Genomic DNA, 7,614 nt, shown 5'->3' on the forward strand with positions numbered 1-7,614 from the left:
GGGGGGGAGAGTTTTTGCAGCATGCCTATAAGGTTAAGACGTCTGGGCTTTGGTGGAACACGTGCCGCATGAATGCTAAACCCATAAAGCCAACATTGTGTACAGGCACCCATTGACTTTTGCTGTGAGAGCTCTCTCTTTTGTATTAAGGTAGCTCCATTGTCAGCATCTTTCCTGATCTCAACTGAATGAATGACAATTACCATTATTTCACTGAGATGGCACTCATCTTCATGCAGTACCCCCGCAGTGTTTTACACGCTGTTCAGAGTTCATGATGCTTTTTGTTTTCCCATGTATCATAGAACTATTCTCAACACCAGAGCTCTCTGCTGTCACAACGGTCCACTTTGAAGACGAAAACTTTGGCTTTCACACTGTATGTGACACACACTAGCACTGGTACCAATGTGAAGTTCCAGTAGAAGGCAGACTACAGAGAGATGTTGACTTGATCGGGAGCTTCCATTTCAGTTGTCTCCTATAAGTGTCAATGCTTTAAAAACAGATAAAGAATGATCTTCTAGTTGCATTTCTGTGGCTCAATGGTGACACCCAGTGACTACTTAGGCTATTCCCATGCATGTATTCTATAGGGACAGGCCATTCCTATTAGCTGGAACTTAAGAGTAGCTCACATCTCTTGCAAATACATCATATTCAAACTGGAAAATACTTGAACACAAAATTACTACTTAGATCTGCATAATCACTTTATCACTGCATTTCAGATCTCTTTTCCTCTTGTCAGGCTGTGCTTTGTGTAGTTCACGAGCCCGGCTCTCAGTTCTAACTCTTCTGGAAAGTCTCAACCTACTTGATTATGATGCTCGGTTCCTTTGGCCTCCATTTCATGGTCAGTGGTTCCTCATCTTTCCTGTGAACTGAAGAGATTTAAATTGTTCTGTTACCCAAGTCTGGCAATTGCACTCCCAATTTAGTTCATTTCATCTTCTCCCCCCGAGGGCACTGGGTTCAGTAGTACTTTATGCGGTATGTGGATGAAGACACAGTGGGAGGGACTGAGGAAGAGTAGGGAGAGCAAGCGCATGCTGGAAAGAGGGAGAAAGCTAGATAGAAAGAATGAGGGCAGGGGAGGAAAAAATGGGAGGAGGAGAGAAAGGTAGAGGAAAAGGAAAAAGGAAGATAGAGGGAAGGGAAAAGAAGTAACAAGAAGATGGAGAGAGACTTGGGATTAGACCAAAGGAGGGAACTATCCTTATCTCAGTGAGAAATCATGCCATTAAGGAATATTAGTGCAGTGGAAATGGCATGTATTGAATATATTCTGTCAGTTCAGTAGCACCAGGCTTTCCACCCTGATAAATGTCATATGCCTTTGCTGACACTTGATAAAGGTTCTGTCTATCAACAATGCCAGCCCGAAGGGGCAACTGGCTGATTTGTAACCTTCAGCACTATCCTTTCAAAGAGAGATGCTGGAATTTTGTGCCATCTATTTTGCCACTTCCTCTTCTCTGACACTTTTCTTCTCTAGCCCGTTCACCCTGTTCACCTCAGCACTTTCCTCCACTCAGTTTTCAAAGACAATAAGCAGCAGAAATAAGGCTGCCTTAGACAACCTGGGAGAGAAAGACTAGTGTGCAGAATCAGCCAAGCAAGGCTTTCAGTCAGCTTGAAAATGGAGAAAAGTCACCACTAAACAGACAGGATTCAACCTTCTAGCTCAATTTTTAATGAGTGAATACTAATAGAGGCCAGAGCCTCAACAGATGTACATGGAGCTGTACCATTTAAAACTGGTGTGGGGAGGTGTTGCAATGAAGAGAGGCAAACTCTAAAGCACGAGGATCTAAAGGCCTGATCCAAAGCTGACTGAAATAGCCATGAATCTTTATATTCAAATAAAGACTTTGAATCAGGCCCAGAGAGACTTTAATATATAGCCACAGAGTGGTTCTGATTTGCAGGCCTAACAAGCCTTTGCAACCCAGACTGACTGTAAGCTTTTCTGTCCCAGTTATGATGTGTAGATTGTCATCAGTATTAAAGTTATAAAGAGACAGAAAGGCACAGAAAGATGAAGCAAGTTGCCCAAAGTGACACAGGAAGTCAGTGACATATCTGGGTGCAATGGTCATATGGAAAGAGAGGTGAAAGATACTGCAAATTCAATATGCCTTTGAGCTTCCAGTGCAATATCCTGGCAAACAACAGGAGAACAATTCTATCTTGGGTTCCATATTAATAATTATGTCACAGTCCAGAAAAGTGATGGTCTATTCCACTGTGGGCCTGCTAAAACAAAACTGCATTCAGCTCTGAGTATTTCAGCATCAACATCGTATTGACAAATTGGAGAGAATTCAAAGAACATCATCAGAAATGATTAAGGGACAGAAGGATTGATTTACAAGGAAAGATTAACTGATCTAAGTAGGACAAATTCATCTGTAGTATGATTTCATTGACGCTAATGGGCCAAATTCTGCCCTCAGTTATAACAGTGTAAATCTCATGAAACTGAAGAAAAATTATGAGGTCAATGTCGGAATTTGTTCCCCAGAAAGGAAGGTCTATTAACATATGGCTGTGCCTCCCAAAAGAATACATTGCTTATGTCATTTAAAATTAGCTCAGATGTAATATTCAGGAACATTGTATACTGAACAATCATGCAGTGGCAGGGGAAGGAAAAAATATGTAAGGGGATCCTTTCCCTTTAAAAATAATATTAATCCATGAGAAAATGAATTTACAAGTACCATTAGCTTCCTCTGGGCCCATTCTAAAATGCATTTTAATTCAGCCAAAAGACATTGAGGGGAAAAAAAAAGAGTTTTACGGGCAGGGATAGGGAAAATAAGAAGGTTTTCTTTTTAAGTATTTTAGGAACAAAAGAAATCTGAGCAATGCCAGAGACTTGTTATCAAAGGTAAAAGTGTTAATATTGGTATGGAAAAAGTAGGGATGTGAGAAATGTTTCTGCTCTGTATTTTGAAAGGAAGGGTATGAAATGCTTATGCTGCAGAAGGAGGATAAACTATGTTTTCACTGTGCCAACCCTGCAGCCCCCAAAACTGGCACAAGAAGCAAGGAGGGGTTCCACTTTTATTTAGAAAGTCATAGGGGTTAGGGTCGCAAGCCAATGGTCCAAAGGTATGTATCATCAACACTCTGGTAACACATACTCAGCACATTAATTTCTCCCACACACCTGCAGAGGTGTCCCCAGACAAGCCTTTAGTCCCCAGAGTGCCCAAACAGCAGCCTGCAGCTGCCCCCAAGTCTGATCCAGCTCCTTCATTCCACAGCCCTGGCTGACCAAGCCAGTGACATCTCCAGCTCCATGACACACTCCTCTGCGTAGGGCTGCCTAGGTCCCACATGGACACTGCTCTCTCTTCTCTTTACTCCAGCCTCAAGCTTCCTCTTCCTTTTTCCCTAGCCCCCCAGGCCCTGAGGGATTCTGGTAGTTGCAGTTCAAATTAACAGTCAGCACAGCTCTGCAGACTGTCCCCTGGTTCCTCCTGCTGTTACACACATTGCATTCACATTACACCACTCATTAGTGACTAAGGATAATATTAAATAGACAAATGTATTTAAATTAGCAGATAACTTGTATCCAAGAGTACAACAAGAGCTGGCTGAGGGCATCTCTAGCCCTGTGGTTGTTGGGTTTCTTTCTGTATGTTTGTTTTTAATACATCCTCGAATCTTGGGGAAAGAAGATGAAAATTGCTAAACTTTTGCCAATAATCTAAAAGGGTCTGTGGGACAAGCTGAGTAACTCAAAAGTAGGTCAGGCTGATATTAACCCAGGTAAAATAACAGAAGAGTTGAAATGATTCAAATAAGAAAGATTTAATCCAAGGGGACATTATGACAATCAAAATGGTTTTATGGAATATAGATCATGTCAAACAGACCTGATTTCATTCTTTGAGGAGATTCCAAATTTGGTTGATAAAGGCAAAGGTACCGACGTGATACACGTCCATTTTTGCAAGGCCTGTGATTTCATGCCATATAGCATTCTGTTTGAAAATTAAGCCCTATAGACTGTCAATAAAGTACACATTAAAAGGATTAATAACTGTCTCACTGACAGATCTCAAAGCAGCAGTCATTAGCAGCGATTGGTCATTGAGTGGGAGTGTTTCTAGTGAGGTTCCTGAGGGATTGGTATGAGTCCTGATGGTATTCAGCAGGCTCATCAATAAGCTGAAAGTAAATACAAAATCACTGCTGATAAAATTTGCAGGTAAAAGAGAGACTGGCAGAATGATTCATTAGGATGAGAACAAAGTAGTTGTACAAAGTAATCTGGGAATTCTTTGTAAACTGATCCTCTTCAAACAAAATGGGTTTTTATAAAGCCAAATGCAAAGTTAAATTTGTAGGAACAAGGAATAAATGCCATAGTTACAGAACAGTAGCATGCACCTTCAAAAGCACTGACTGAAAAGGATCCAGCAATGATAGCGGCCAATATTTTCTATATGAGCTCCCAGTGCCATAAGAGCATCAAGAGCCATATGACCTTTGAATAAAAGAGCAGGAGATTATTGTAAATCCAGAGGTGTGGTTTCTCTTGTTTATATAGCACCAGTGAGTCTAAAAACAGATGCTGTGTAGTGTTTTGGAGTTCACATAAACAGATGGCTGTGCGCGCCATGCAAAAGGCCATGGTCTGGAAACACAGGAGTTTCAGACATTCTGGACCCTTTGGTCAAAGGTGAGATTAGGTGCCCCATCAAAGGCACACTGCATCTCTCCCTGCCTGACTCCTGAGCCAACAGCAAGTAGCCTGCAGGCTGCAACCAGCAGTCAGTCACATCACCTCATACTCATTGTCATTTCTAAGCCACCTTCTACCACCTGGCTTGGATTCCCAAGGACCCTCTCCTTAATCCGTGCCATCTGCAAACAGCCTCTTCCCTTGCAGCTACCCCTTTAGCAGTTGTGTTTGACTCATAACCTTACAGCTTTGGTCTAGACCGTTGAATCCTAGTGCTCTCCCCCTCTGTTCTTCAGCTGCATGGCTAGTTTCAGATCATATACCAAATAACTCTCCAAGCTAAAAGAACTGAAACAGCCTGTTATTTTCTTGAGCTCAAATAATCAAAAACCTATGTAAGGGTTTTCTTTCTCTCTCTTTTTTTTATTCCTTCTTTGTCTTCCTGATAGATCTCTGTCAGATCATATAATAAATTAAATCCCAAAGAAAAACAAGCACTTACATTTTTTTCCCACACACAAATAACTGGTTTGCTTTTAGTGCACTTAGTGTTCTTGAATTATGTTAAAATATACTAAACATGTACTGTTCTGCTTTTTCATGAAAACTTTCAATTGCTATTTCAGGGCTCAATTCACTGCTTGCCTCATTCTGTGATAAAAGGACTTGAAGGTACTGGTTTAGAATAGAATAGGATTTGGGTTTTATATAGCAACTTTCATGTGCATGGTATCCCAAAGGGCTTTACAAAGCAATGATTTAGATACTGGAAGTGCTGTAAGTATAGGCAAATGTGACAGCCATTATGTGCTCAGTTCATACACACTTATAACCCAGACTGATGTGACAGCATTGGTTTTGATGAGGGAATGGATTGTTACCAGGGTATCCATGTTATTTTAGATGGGCCATAGGGATAGGACAGCATGGGATTGTGGTAAATAATAGTGGTGAGGAAGAATGTGGGTGAATGCAAGTGTCTGTAGGATATGTGAGGCTGGAAGTAAAGGAGCGGTTGTCATGTGGAGCTATTCTAAGTGTATACAGAGTGTATGGTATCCAGGTTGTAGCTGTACTGGTCTAGTGACTCATTGTAGAGGCAATATCTTTTATTAGACCAACTAGATTTTTGCAAAAAAGAAAAATGCAATTGCAAGCTTTCAAGCACAAACATCCTTCTTCAGGCATAGGAAAAAATGAATGAAGAGAATCATGGTCGGTGGCATTGGCGACATGAAGGGGGTGCATGCAGGTGCACATGTACCCCCTGAGATTGGCGATGCACCCCCTACAAACAGCACCACTGACACTGCTGGTGGTGCCTGTGGGTGATCACCACTCACCCACCTCACCCCTCACCATCAACACCGCTAGTGACATCTGTGGGCAGTCCTCAATTGCTGCTGGCCACCACCGCTGCTGCCAGTGGTGTCTGCGGGTGGTCGCCAGCCACCAGTTGGCACTCACAGCCATCCCTCCCTCCTTGCCACTGACACCGCCGCAGCTGCCTATGGGAGCTGCCTGCTTGCCACCGCCACCGCTACCTGCGGGCGGTCACTGTGCCCCCCGCCAACCTCCAGGGGCACGTGGCATTCATGGTAGGTGGTAGATTCATGAATGAAGAGATTCATGGTGGGTGGTAGATTCATGGTCAGGTAGGCACCTGCATGGTTTTGGCAAATGGTGGGTGGTAATGTGTGTAGTATGCATAAGTATGTGGATCACATGTAGAGAGTGATGCACAAGGGTCATATAAGCACATGTGCATGTAAGTGTAATGTGGCACATCACAGTATATACTGAGTACAAGTAAATGGTGTGCATGGAAGTAGTCTGGCAAGGTGAGTTAAGTCAGTGTGATTCATGTGGCAATGTAGGTATATATGTTGGTATACAAAAGCTATACATTTGTCTGCTGTGTTCCTGGAGGTACATATAGATAAATAATGAGTGGATGTATTTGTGGAAGGGAATGAAATGTGTAAAGTCAGTAGCTATGGGGTGGATGTAAGGATTATGGTGCATGGGTGGGCTATAAGATGTACGTAGGTATAGAAGTGTGTCTATTGGCAAGTGGGCAGTGTGGATATGTTTATATGTGCATAGGGGAGATATAATCATCATTATTTGAAGAAAAAGTCATGCAAGGAAAGATGACAGGTCAAAACTTCTCTGGTGTAAATGTATGTGTGTACAGGGGGAAGGCCTTAGACAGCAGATGAGAAATATTTGATTGCCAGAGCTAGTTAATCTCATTAGGAATTCAGACGCTACAATGATATGAGTGTGGCATTAAATGCTTAGACAGACAGTAGGGATAGGAAAATAAAAAGAAAAGGAAAAAGAAAAAGAAAACTTTTTATCTCTTTTTCACACACACACACACACATACCACATGCACATTCATACATGCTAAGTAAAATAAAAGAGGTTCTTCTTGCTTTAAAATTTTAATGGAATTTTCTGATGGGTTTTTAACAGGATTTTTCTAAACAAATTTAATTCCTGTTCATTTTGAATGGAAATGTTCAGAAACATTTTTGTATTATTTGAAAAAGCCTGTGTTTGGGTAAAAAATTGTCAATGAAAAATATCCAGCCAGTCCTAATACACAATATGCCCTGTTGCTCACAGGCAGCATATGGTACATGTCTTTGTGTGCATAGGCAGTGGTGGGAATAAACAACAGATGTGCCTTACAGAAAAGAATATCAAAGATGACAATGCTGTAAAATCATGTTCCTCTCCACTTCCAACTTGCCTCTGAAGAATGGTATTAGCCTTTAAGTTGATAAGAGTCACTCACAGATAGGATAAGATAGCAATAGGCCACAGCAACATACAGCAGTATCAAGAAACATGAGTGAATGGAGCCACACAACATCCTGCTAACGGCAAGTGCAGACAGC

The 7,614-nt window shown here is 41.7% G+C and overlaps 1 long non-coding RNA gene across 1 annotated transcript in view; it reads right to left on the bottom strand.

The window, feature by feature from the left end:
- Positions 1-780: 780 nt before the first annotated feature.
- LOC112550712 overlaps positions 781-7,614 on the bottom strand; it is a 33,675-nt gene continuing 26,841 nt past the window's right edge. Inside the window, exon 3 of the long non-coding RNA XR_003094675.1 lies at positions 781-884. This is a non-coding gene — a long non-coding RNA (uncharacterized LOC112550712). The remainder of the gene's footprint in view (positions 885-7,614) is intronic.

The sequence above is a fragment of the Alligator sinensis genome, unplaced genomic scaffold, assembly GCF_000455745.1.
Source record: "Alligator sinensis unplaced genomic scaffold, ASM45574v1 scaffold519_1, whole genome shotgun sequence".
Classification (NCBI taxonomy): Eukaryota; Metazoa; Chordata; order Crocodylia; family Alligatoridae; genus Alligator; species Alligator sinensis.